Source organism: Pieris napi, chromosome 4 (assembly GCF_905475465.1).
Source record: "Pieris napi chromosome 4, ilPieNapi1.2, whole genome shotgun sequence".
NCBI lineage: Eukaryota > Metazoa > Arthropoda > Insecta > Lepidoptera > Pieridae > Pieris > Pieris napi.
Window position 1 is genome coordinate 12,018,301 of NC_062237.1, and position 14,125 is coordinate 12,032,425.

The following is a 14,125-nucleotide window of genomic DNA, read 5'->3' on the forward strand; positions in this document are numbered from 1 at the left end:
ATGCCAAATCATAAAATGACTGCTTCACGACTGATTTGAGAGCGACCGCCGAAAACCGCTGTGTGAGTTCGAAAAGTGAGTTACAGAATCGCAAGGCTGGTGTTAATTTAAAAAGTATCAATTTTGAAAAAAAAATTGTTGTAAAAACATTAAAATTAGTATTTCTTTACAAATCCAGTAGACACATTAAATGAGATATGCGATATTGGGATAAAATACAATTGAATGAATTTAACGACTCGTTCGGTTCGATTCAGGTAAAAATATAGTGTCTAGATTTATCAGAGAGAATTGATTATCATGAATAATATATCCCATATTCTATTTATATCAAAATGAACTGCAGTTCGTTTGCATCATTTATGAGTTATCATATTGATTTTGAAATATTTGTGGAAGTTCAGGGAAGGTTTAAACAGGGAATCATAATAAGTAAAGAAAAATACTAAAAACAATTGAATTTTCCAATGAACACTGTTCCTGTCGGAAATATTTGACGTTTTTTGTATTTTTAGAAATAAAAAATTGCCACTTGGCTGTCATATATTAATAGATGCCTTCAGAAATGTGTGTTTCATAGCTATAGTATGAGGTCCGATATTTTTGGTCTGCTTTAAATTATATCATTAAATATATGTTTCCTTCTTTTAGACATTCACCGACAATCCTTGAATGTTAATTTGGTTGATTTTGCCTTTTTTATTGTTTTCATGTGTATTCAGATTTAAAACCAACCAAAAAACCCCGAATTTAAAGTCTGACATGTTTGAAAACTTTTTTAACAAATTGTTTTATAGAATTAATTGTTGTAAACGTTTGTTTTGTGTCAAAATGTAATTTACCTTAACATTACTAATAAGGGAATCCCATTAAAATAGCGACTTACTCACATATGTACTTTTATTAAGGAAAGTCCTCACAATTAGCACCACCGATCTAAGTTGTTTTAGCTTTTAATTTACTGTCCCAAATTCTATCATGAGCTAGGTATTGTAGGCCTAACTTATATCTGTAATACCTACACATATTTTGTGGTACATTTAAAGAAAGAAAGAAAGCAAATCTTTATTATACACGTAAAAGAAATTTACTAGGATTCCCTGTGTTGTGGGAAGCCAGTCTCTTCCTTTTGACATGTAAACTGTATGTTACTTAATGATTTCTACATAAGGGAGCGTTCAAGTATTACGTCACGCAATTTTTGAAGATTATTAAACCCTAAAAGTTATAATATGTGGTGTAAAGTACTGGAAAGTCGAAAATAATATTAAAAATAACGCGTTATTCAATCCCCGCCCCGTATCGTAACAAAAGAAACCCCCCCCCAAATTCTTTACGTAATACTTGAACGCTCCCAACACAAATTTGTAATTAAACTATTCTTGCAATATATTTAAAGACCGTACCAATTCTTAACAGGCCTTCAATGCACTCGCAAGCCCTCTGGTATTGAGGCGGCGGTATCACTTAACATCAGGTGAGCCTCCTGATCGTTTGCACCCCATGTGATAAAAAAACATCTACCTGTACCTATTAAAATATTATGAAGGATAAAATACATATACAGATATGCATAGGTTTTGTCATTAATTTTGACAACATTAGGTAACCCATTGTTGACCAGGTAAAAGTTTATAATTAGTTCGCTATTTTGTTGGCAATAAATGTTTTACAATGGGTGTTACAAATTACCCCACCTTGCTGGTAGCGCAGACCAGATCTTCGTATTATCATGTTTAGGACCAGAGATTATGCGCAAATTTGCTTTCAATGTACGAACCAGCAAATCTATCCAGAACCGATAACACTTACTGTCACCGTGCGGCTTGATGTGGGTTTCTCTCTGCATCTTCTATCGCATTTACGATGGAGAGTGTTCAGAAGAGTGGTTCGGACTAATTAATGAGTTTCATCACCGGACGACGAGGCAGATTACAAAATACCATCCGTATCACCTCGACTTCCGACGTTTCACAACTGAGCGTTTCTTTAGGCAGTTTTTGCCGCGCACCACTATTATGTGGAACCAGCTGCCCACTGAAGTATTTCCGAACCAATTTGACTAAGGGTCCTCCAAAAGAGCGTACCAAGTCTCAAAAGTCCGGCAACGCACTTGCCTTCTGGCAATGTGTGGCGGTATGGAACCATTTGTCTGACTCAAAACTTAGCGATTAAAAAGACTGGCGGAGAGTTTCTTGTTCTTGCCCGCTTTATGGCCTTGACTTGCGAACTGGTAGTAAATGTAAATTTGCTTAGATTAATTTAACTTCTTTTATGACGTTCATAAGTGTACTTATTTACCTATATGAATAAAGTTATTTTGTGTTTGAGTTTATCACTTAACATTAGGTGAGCTACCTGCCCGTTTGCTTCATATTACATAAGAAGCTTCTGTCCTAAGGTTAATGAATTACGTGAGTATTTATTAAATAAAGCAAATTATATAATGACCAGTGTTTTTATTACCCATACTTTACTCTACATTTAAATATTACCGCTAAGGTGAAACATTAAAGTATTTTAATTTAAGACAAAAGTCTAGTTTTACTTATATCTTATACTATTTATAAAATAAGGTAAATGAACGGTGCGTTAGAGCTACGGATTTTTGTTACGTCAGTATTACGACAAATACTGACTCACAAATGACTTAAATATTCAAGCCGCATAGAAGTTGCTCCAAACGAGATCTTAACGCTCACAATGAAGACGTGTGTTCTGTTGTTCACCTGCTTTGCGATCGTTCAATCGCGGTACATCCGTTCGATTGAATCGAGTAGTTTGAAAGTGATCCATAGAAAGATAGATAGTGTAGACTTAAGTCTCCAAGAAATGAAATCGGAACCTTCACAGAAATTTGATGATGCGTTTGTGAAATCGGATTTATTGGAGAAGATGAGAAAGTATAGAGATTTAAATGTGGTTTTTGAGAAATCGGATACAAACAAGCTTTTAAGAAGAAAGAGAGATGTTATACGTGGTCGGAAATGTCCAAAGGGACATAGAAGAATAGGAGTTTCTTGTAACAAACTATAAGTGAGTATTTTATTGTTTATCTATTTAATGATTAAACTACTTGTATCAATAATTCATCTCAAATTTCTTGAGTAGTCAATTTGTAAGTTTTACGAGTAGAGAACAAGGTTTAGGAACGCAACTTCGATATTTAATATTTTCGGCTACTGTAATTATAGTAATTTACAACCTAATTAATTTTTCTTTATTCTGTTTAATTTTACGATATATTTAAACATATCATATGCATCACATATTAATAATACTGATTAATGTATACAAATAAATGAGACAATTATCTAGTTGATAAAAGGGCCTGGAACTAGTGCTAGACAGGCTACTTCTAATTAATTTGCGATATTTGTTTTAATAAGTGTTGTTTGATGATTTGCTGTTTTAAAAGAGTACCGAGAGTTTTTTACGCCGGCTTTTTCTCTCGGCCTACCCCCTCTGTCTTCTTTGCCGATGAGTAGGGATGCCTTCAAATTTAATGACGTGGAATAAGTGATACATGTATCTTATGTTCCATAATAAACATATTTTTTTTTATTTTAATTCATCACCAGTTATGTTTTTAAAACATCGATAAATTCTTTTCATATGATCTTAATAACATCCAACCCCTTTTAAATTATAAAAGCATTCTCTACAAAACACTAACAATTTATTTATTATTTCTTTTCAGATAATGATGAATGCCTGATCAACCTTCTTCTAGTCATACTATCACGCCTCAGCTAGAACTATCTTAATTTATTTAATATTTATTCTGTAGTTAATGCAGTAAATGTGTTCTTAACATTGTAATTATTACTGTCATTTAATTATAATTATTTTATTGTTTAAGATGGTACAAAATACAATTCATTATTAATACTATAAAATCGATAATTATATACCTGCTTAGTTGTATTTTATAGTTTTTGCATTTCCTTATTGTTATGTATAAATTATTTTGAGTTGCTTGAAAGACATAAGCGTTTATATTAGTTGAAAAGTATTTTTAGGCTTTTTATTTAACTGTTCTCAATTGTAAATAAAACTAGATCAAATTTTGAATTGTATAGTGATCAATTGATCAATGATTTACGTTGTGTTGAGAAATTCGTGATAAAAATCTGTGATTTTATTAACTTTTTAGTATATTTTTTAGTATTTATTTATATAAGAGCAGTGTTGGCTTAGTGGCATCAGCGTGCGATCCTCCTCCCTGAGGTCGTAGGTTCGATCCCTGGCTGCGCACCAATGGACTTTCTGTCAATGTGCGTGTTTCATATTCGCTCGAACGGTAAAGGAAAACATCGTGAGGAAACCGGCTTGCCTTAGCTTAGACACAAATGATTATGAAATAGATACAGAAATCTAAGGCCCAGACTTAAAAAGGTTGTAGTGCCACTGATTTATTTTATATTATATACGAAAGAAAATACTCACGTATAGTTGTAAATCCTGCCAATACATTGTTAATTTGTGAAAGTATTTTCCAGTTAAGTAGTTTATAAGTTAAGTATTATAATTCCAGATTTTTGTGATTATATTTAATTCTCAGTTAATAACTAATAAGCTTAAAGCTTAATAAGTATTGTTGATTGAAGACTCTACACCTTGTTAATATTACGGAACCGCCTTAATAGTTGATAATATATTATTTTAAACACAACAATTATTTTATTTCTGTAACCATACAATTTTAAAATATAACAATACAAAATATGTGGACTAGAGTGTGTCCTGTAGGACACGTAGGACACTCTTCTAGCTCTCTCCACTTATTTCTATCCCAGGTAACTCTAGTCCACATAGGCCCGCCTTGGTTTTTCCATACAATAATGACCTGATTCCTAACAACCCATTTTTCTCTCATCTCGATGCCATTCAGCAGTGAATCTTGTCCATTTCTCATGAAATGTCATGTGCCCGAACATCGCCATTTTAGCCACATCTTGTTTACTTTGTCTGCACTTACGTGATCTATAAGAAGAAGTTACTCGCGGAACGCCAAACGCATTAGATGAATCCTTGTGTTAAAAAAGTTAGTATTGCGAAATTTAATATCTATAAAATAATAATTGTAAAATTTAACACTAAGTAAAGAAGTCTTGTGTAAAAGTATATAGTATTTTTTTTTTTTTTTTTTTTTTTTTAAATGTATGGCTTTATTAACTTTAAATTTTATCGATTATGCGCTATGCGCTAAATATCGCATTAATCTCTTTTAAATGCCCAAATTATATACACTGTTGATTTTGATTTTTGTGTCTATGAACAAACAAAGGTTTATTTGCGGCTGGTTAACAGTATTGCGCACTTTCTCTAAATCACTACATTGGTACATAATATCAACGTGATTTTTTAATTGTCGACCGACTATCAAATCTCGATATGGAGGTGACTTTGACACTTACAAGGATTTAAAAATTTAAAGCGTTTTTATATAATAACCGGCCAAGCGATGATGTGGCTAAGGTTTTTGTTATATTACATAGTAGCTATTCAAGGGAAACGGTAGGAGAACACCAAAAAAAAAAAAAAATTTTTTTTATTTTTCTCCACAATCTTACATTGATATTAACTAATATTAAGAAACAGATATATTGTCGCAAGGAAACATTATAAGATTGTGAGAGACTGGTGACTGAACTAAGCAGGGCTTGTATCTCAGACCACCAGCCTCTCCCCACATGGTGTAAAAAAGTAACCAGTAACAAGAGTAAATTATTAATAAGGACATTTTACAGATGTAACATGGAGAAAAGAGGTACCTAATTAAAATATGTAGGTGTGCAATCGCGCCGATATAACATCCGTGCTAATTATTATATATATTATTATATATATATATATATTAGTACTTAGATAAATATATATATATTAGTACTTAGATAAATAGATAACAGTACTTAAATAAGTATAAAAATAAATAGTAAATCAAAAATAAGCTATAAATTGTAAGTTAGACCATTGGTTGGATTAAGTTTTCAGTCTCATCATAGTTGAGACCTTGTATGTAGGCAGTGACCTTCTTTTTACAACTGAAGGATAAGAGTAAGTGAATATTCAGCTTGCGATTTAGTTTGTTGTAAATAAAAGGGCCGAGGTAACAGTAGAAGCGGTGGGAAAAGGCAGTGTAGAGAGAAGGAAGGTGAACAGGGGGTGGGCGGCGAGCAGATCGAGAGGAAGAAGGACTAGGTTTATGTTCGTGATGCTGTTTGAGGGCTGTGTTTAGGATGAACAGTTGACGTACTGTAAGTATCTGAGCTTCCTGATAGAGGGTGAAAGTAGGGAAAAGAATGGGTTTGAATAAGCAAACTTTTAGAAGAGCCCTCTGGGCACGTTCCAGGGACAGCAGATGGGTTTTGGCTGCACCACCCCAAGTGGTGATAGCATATAATAAAACAGATTGACATAATGCTAAATACATCATTCTGACTATATGAGGCTCGGCAACATGACGAATTTTCTTAAAGATAAACATGAGTTTGCGGACTCTACCACACATATTCATAAGATGGGCCTGAAACGTGAGTCGACTATCTAGTGTGATGCCAAGATACTTAACCATACAACCTCTCTTCAATGTAGCGCAAGAGCATGGAACAGAAGGAACAGAAGAATGTGTATGGGCAGTTAAGGAATACGGGATTAAGGCTATGGGAGGAGTATATATGGAGAAGGTAAGATAGCAAGTTTTCTCTATATTAAGAGTTAATAAATTTTGGCGCAGCCAACACGAAACGATATCAAATCCGGTCTGTGCATAAGAGAAAGCTTCCCTCCAGCTTTTTGCAGAGAAAACAAGAGCAGTATCGTCGGCGTAAGAGACCAATTTGCAATTAGGTATTTTCAGGGAACACAGATCATTCATGTACACTAGGAACAGCGTAGGACCAAGAATGCTGCCCTGGGGGACTCCGAATTCCACTGGAAGGTAAGAGCTGACATGGCCATCTACCACTACACATTGACTCCGACCGCTGAGGTAACTTTTAAATAAGGAAAGTTGAACTCCTCTCACTCCAAGCGCTTCCAGTTTCTGTAGAAGGATTTGGGCCGAGACAGTGTCGAATGCCTTCGCGAGGTCTAAGAATATGCCCAGACACTTCCTATGGCTGTCCAAGTTCCTAACTATGTGATCGGTTAATTCATGGATGGCATCCGATGAAGATCTTTTAGCTCTGAAACCGAATTGGTTCGGAGAAAGTAATTGTTTATCTTCCAGATAACTAACGAGACGTTTGTTTATTAGGCGTTCAAGGATCTTGGACAGTGCTGACAGAATAGAGATGGGGCGATAGTTGTCGACACTGCCACGGTTGCCGGATTTGAAAATGGGATGCACTATTGCCTTTTTAAAAGCGGATGGGAAGATTCCCGTACGCATACTTAAGTTACATACATGGGCGATTGGTGTAGCTAATATTTTAAGGTTGCGTTTAAGTATGGCAGACGTGATGTTGTCCCAACCTGCAGCACAGCTTTCTTTCAAGGAATTTATAGTGATTTCGACTTCTTCAATAGAAGTGTCGAGCATGACGAATGATTGGAGAGGAAAAGGAGGATTTGGCCGTAATGGAGGTGGAGAGTCGTGTTGATGATTGGATTGTATATTTAAGGCAAGCGATTTTCCGATACCCACAAAGTGAGAGTTAACATGGTTTGTTGAGTCTTTTGGATTCGCTCTACATTTTAGGAGGTCACTTGGTCTATCATGTTTTTTATTAAGATTACTAACGTCTTTTATAGCTGTCCAAAGTTTTTTGGTGTTAGTTCCTGCATTTAGTAGTAGACCTTTTTCATAATTCTTTTTTAATTTCTTCAGTAGACTATTACAGAAGTTCCGGTATCTGTAGTATGTTTTACGCAGAATATCATTTTCAGGTTGCTTTTTTAGTTTGTAATGCATTCTATCTCTATTACGTATACATTTAAGTAAGCCTGGGGTCATCCATGGCTTGATGATTTTAGTGCGGTGAGAGCGAGTCATTACGGAGGTGTGCATAGAGATAACTGATTGAAGAATTTCTATCAAATTGTTGGTTGCTTCTTCACAGTCAGTGTTATTGAGAACAGATGAAAAATCTGTATTCAGGAGAGACTGTGAGAGGCTATCATGATCCACTTTTTTGATAGATCGAGTAGGAGCAGAGTAGCGTTTCTTTATATCTAAGGACATTACTACTGAACTATGATCAGTGATTGAAGAATTGATGACAAGAGTAAGAGCAGTAAGAGGTGATTTAAGAATACCGTGATCAAGACACGTAGAAGAAGGAAAACGAGTAGGGAAGGTATGAGTTGGGAGAAGCCCATGGTAAACCAACATGTTAAGATAATCTTCAGCTTCTTGGTTAAGATTCTCTGGAGTAATATCAATATTTATGTCACCTAAGATTATTATATTTTTGAAACTTTTAAGAGATTCTAGCAAGGTATTTAGAGAGTTAATAAAGTTCGTTTTATTTTTGAAAGCACTTGGTCGATAAATACCTAAAATTGCAGTATCAATATTAAGTTTATTTAAGAGAACGCTGGCTTCTGCTACAGAGGGTTCTTCAATTGAGATGCCTGTAATACAATTTTTATAGTAAACCAGGACTCCGTCATTTTTATTAACTGGGTTACAGGAAGAGATGCTGGAGAAACCTTTTATGGTTGGTATTACCGGGTTGCTTTCTAGAAAACATTCAGTGAGAATGATAATATCCGGGATAGTATGGAAATTTGTAAGTAAAATTTCAAAGTTCGCGAAATTTGCCGATAAGCTCCGAATATTTTGCGTTATAATATTTAGGACTTTATTATGTTTAGGTAAATAGTTTCGGACTTCATGTGGATCACAGCAATGGCTTGAAGCAACCGATACATTATCGATGTTGTTTAATAATTGTCTATTATTACGATCGAATTTTGAAGCCTTGAGTAACTAAAAGTAACCAATTTGCTAGCACAATACAGTTATTAAATGGGAATAGCAGTGTAAGGTCAATGAGTGCAAGCACAGGTTTACTAAACTTAAGGATATATGCACGCATTGGAATTAGAGTACAATTTAAATAGTATATATCAGTGAGATAGTCATAGATTATGTATAAGAGAAAAGTGTCTACAATATTTGTGTGTGAATAAAGAGGTATGAAATTAATTACGTGAGTAACAACTCTAGAATAATATTTGAAAATTGAGCCTAAGGAACCAAATACTATCAGAAATGCTAAATTATATAGGTATATTATATGTGGAAATATAAAATATAATATAATACATATGTAAAGGCGCGTCGGCACTATAGCACAGTTACAAACAATGATTTTACCTAGTACTAATATCATAGTAATTAAAAAACTAAATCTAATCATAAACAAAGACGGAAATACGTCGCAAGGATCTAGTTTTTTTGGCTGGGGGCCAACCAGCTGACTTTCATTAGTAACAACAATGAGTTTGGTGTGGTCTGCCTGCCTCAGCAGCACTCGGCCTCCGGAAGTCCAGCAATACTTATATTTTTCCGTCTTGGCGTATTCTCGAGCTAGATAGTATAGGCGGCGTGCCTGTGCCGTCAGATGCTCGGCGATGTAAATCGGATGTTGCGGACCACCGACGATGGTGGAGTTGGGTTTGTTACTGCCTCTGTTATGTTCTTTGAAAGCCTTCAGAATTCTTCCCCTCGTAATAACTGAATTCAGGGTGCATACCAGAGTGATACTATCAGACTTTGACGGGACACGGCGGATATCAAATATCTCAGACAACGAGACTTCCACCGATATCTCCTTGAAAAGCCGAGTGACAACAGATATCTGCTCATCCTGAGACAGAGTTCTGTTTGCCAGCCGGATGTTACGAATTTCCAGGGAGCTCAGCCTAGAACGACGGTCCATATCCTCTGTTGTGTCTTCAACCTTAGATACACGCTCAAGGAAAGATTGTGTTTGTTTTTGATGTGAACTCAGTTGTAACAGCAAGTCATCATACTTTTGCGACAAAAATTCTATAGATTTTTCTGTTTTGTCTGACCGGTTTGGTGGTGTGCGGCTATTCACTCAAATCTGCTCGCAATCATTCACGGCCCTCGTTAACTTTTAATTTAATATCCTGCGCTGATATTTACGCTATGTTTTATAAAACACAAGGTTTATAACAAATCTCACCACATATTTACCAACTTTTAGCGAATGCAAGCCTTTTATTACTTTAATTTCTAAACTGGATGAATGGTTACATTGAAAAATGTTTATGTTCGTTCGTTTATATTCATTCACACAACTCCTAATTCGTTTGGATACACTTGTAATAGCTGACACTATATTCTATCCTTAGTTTGTGATTTTTTTTGGAAGAAATAATATATAAGTGTGCTCTCTGTATGACTCACAATAAACTGATATTACTGATATTATCCTACGGTAATTAAACAGTATACTTTTCAAGTTCAATCGAAAGTGAATCCATAATGAACTAAATTCAAAAAGCCGAACTAACAACATGATAAGATATTAAGAACAAAGGAATAAGTGTTATCTATACTAATATTATAAAGAGGAAAGATTTGTGTTAACTTTTGGAAAGAATTGGCTCAAAAAGTACTGGACCGATTTTAAAAATTCTTTCACCATTTGATTGCTACATTATCACTGATTAATATATTGTTAGCGGACTAACGCCATCTTGTAGCAGAAACCTATATAAAGCATGGCAACACCGGCTTTGACTCACTTTTATTTCGAGACGTCGTGCGGAACGGACTTGTTTCTAACCTAACCTCGGTAGATTTTAAAAGTCTAAAGTACCTACACATTCTAATCTTTTGTTTTTACTATTAATATCTTAAATATATCTTGCAGTTAAAATAAGGATCCCTACTAAAACTACAATAATGTTACCCAAGGTATAATCTCTTTCATCGCATGTGTCACGGTTAGAACAAAAAATATTCCACAATATTAAAGAACATATCATTAACTACAAATTTAAAAAAAATGCCCACCCTTGCGTAGTCCAAGGACGAGCCGCTAGTTTAACAATAAAAACGAAATGTGGTGAGGGTAAAATGAAAACAAAATTGTAAACCGGGCGGACGTGACTGACAACATGTCGTAAACTTGCGCTATTACTACAAAAGAAAATTTTCACTAATTTTCAAATTTATCACATTCAACTTACTTCAGACACAAGCGGCCAAGCCCTGAAAAAGCAAAGAAATTTTATGACTCATAATATTTTAATTGTAGTTTCATTATTTTATTAAAATTGACATTTACCTTGACATTACTAATAAGGAATCCCGTTGTATTTCAGTTGGCGAACTACTAAAATATGTACTTTATTTAAGGAAAGTCCTTACCAAATTGTTAGAAAATATGACCTTTGAAAATTACTATCCCATATTCTATAATAAGCTAGATGAAGATTTGAGGCTTAACTTTAATTCTAATATCTACACATTTTGTGGGACACTTACATTTAATTATGATTTCATCACATCACGACTACACAGTTTTCCTATTTAAATATGGAGGATAAAATACAAATATACATAGATAAATGTATAATTAGTTTGCTATTTCTTTTGCAACACATGTTTTCATTGTAACTATCGTTTATTATAATCCTAATTTCTAATTGTATGTTACAATATTTAAAAGGCCGGCAACGCAGTCGCGAGCACTCTGGCATTAAGAATGTCCAAGCATTGAGAGTGTTCATGGGCGGTGGTATCACTTAACATTAGATAAGCCTCCTGCCCGTTTGCCTATTGTTCTATAAAATAAAAAAAATCCCATATATCTCCTTCCTACACCCTTCAAATCGTTCAGGATTTAATCCCAAGGATTAAATCAAGCGCAGTGCGTTAGCTATGCGCACTATAGAATATATAATGTATCCTTTTGTTTTAAACCCCATTTTCACCTGATTTTAGATTTGTATTATGTTTGGCGTTTGGCCACTATGACTGTTGTTGTCCTTTATCTAAATAAGGTAATTTTACGATGCGTTAGAGCTGCGGATTTTCATTACGTCAGTATTATGACAAATTTTAGCTCATAACTCGCTTAAATATAGGTTTCGCCTAGTGAGGTTTGTTCAGACGAGTTTTTAAACGCTCACAATGAAGACGTGTGTTCTGTTATTCACCTGCTTTGCAATCGTTCAATCGCGGAACATCGGTTCAATTGAATCGAGTACTGTGAAAGTGATCCATAGAAAGATAGATAGTGTAGACTTAAGTCTACAAGAAATGAAATCGGAACCTTTACATAAATTTGATGATGCGTTTGTGAAATCGGATTTATTGGAGAAGATGAGAAAGTATAGAGATTTAAATGTGGTTGTTGAGACTTCGGATACAAAGAAGCTATTAAGAAGGAAGAGAACCGGTTTATCTGGTTTAGTTGATCCGAAATGTCCAAAGGGTTATAGAAGATATTTTATGAAGTGTATCGAAGTCTGTAAGAAAAACAGAAAAAACAGCTTTTTTATCAAAAACTATAATGTACTTTAATGTAAGTATTTTATCGTTTATAATTTTTCTTTGATATCGTAAGTAGTTAATAGCTATTGTCATATTTTGGACAAACCAGAACACTAGTTAAGTAATGATTTAAAATACTTTTATTATTACATTTTCTCTAATTTATCGTTTAGGCAATTTGTGTTTTATGAATATAGCGATAGTTTTAGAAACGCAACATTTATTATTTAATTTTTCGGCCATCTTGTTTATAGTTATTTATTATGTGATGAAATGGTGTTTTAAACATACTTTATGCACCACATATTAATTTAAAAAAATTAAAATAAAAAAGTAATGATTTTAAAATATCCTATCAATATCTATAAATTATAAAATATATAATCTTAATTACATTCAAGTCCTTCCCTCTTCTACAAATCTCTAACCAATTTTTTATTATTTCTTTTCAGATAGATGCTTCAGCAACCTTCTTCAAGTTATACTATCACGCCTCAGCTAGTAATTTATTACTATTTTTTGTAGGTCGCGTCACTGATGAGGCCTTGTCTTAGACTTTCTTTTTATTGTTGTTTAATGGATGTATTGAAGATAATATTAAGTTATAAGATATAAAATTTTCTCAAATCATAACTTTTTGTTTACTTCGGACCCCATGAAAAAACATACTCTACCGAAAAGTGACCCTGTATAACATGTTTTAGCGCATTTAATAGGGATTCTGAAAAAGTATTACACATTGCCATGAGTGGCTCTAATTTCTTTCTAGGAGGAAAAATCAAAACAACGATTTGACTTATGATAGATTAATTACCTACCTGTGACCAGTGCTGTGTGAATCGGACAAGATAGACATAACGAAGACTCTCTATGACGATAAAAAAAGCTCTGCCTCTTGAAATTCGTTATAAAAAGTTTACACTGTATTTGTACACAAACATAATCGCGAAATTAAAAAAAGTGCGTGCGTACAAATTACACTTGTTAGAAGTGAAACTTCTTTGGTATACTAATTTTTAAGGTCTTGTTCATTTTTATACAAATCTAAAACTTTAAATTTCCGAGACTTAGAGGGAGGGAAAAAGGAAGATATGTTAGAAATTGCATGAGTTTAATTGTCATTAAAATATTAAAAGCCTTGAAAATTTATACAAAATATAAATTTAATTTTTTAAAATTTATTTCTTAGATAATAAAATCAAGTGGTCTTTCAATTTACAATTCGTCATTTGAGATTTCAATAAATTTTGCATAAAATATGAAATACTTATATTTCATTAATTCTCTTTACGAAATTTTAATTTTAAAAATATAATTTATTTATTTATTTACCCTTCGTTGCAAATGAAAGAAACACAATACATAAAAATTCTATGGGATGCAACGGGCGGCCTTATCGCTAATAAGCGATCTCTTCCAGGCAACCCTAGTTAAGAGAAAAACTTAAAAAAAATAAAAAAGAAACATGCGTGCGAGAAGTGCAGAATCCTTAATCTAAAGTAATACAAACTAAAAACTTAAAAGCTAATCTTACAAATACATGGACAGCAAATAGTGATGTAAAAGGATTTACATAAGAATTATACAAGTCACGATTGATGAGGATAGGATAAGGTTAAGAAATGATTATACAGAAGAGTT

General features: G+C 33.7%; 1 long non-coding RNA gene across 1 annotated transcript; it reads left to right on the plus strand.

Annotated features, from left to right (window-relative positions):
- Window positions 1-12,110: 12,110 nt before the first annotated feature.
- On the plus strand, window positions 12,111-13,117 carry LOC125049058. Its single transcript, XR_007116940.1, has 2 exons — window positions 12,111-12,515; window positions 12,937-13,117. It is a non-coding gene; the product is annotated as an uncharacterized LOC125049058 (long non-coding RNA).
- The last annotated feature ends 1,008 nt before the right edge of the window (window positions 13,118-14,125 follow it).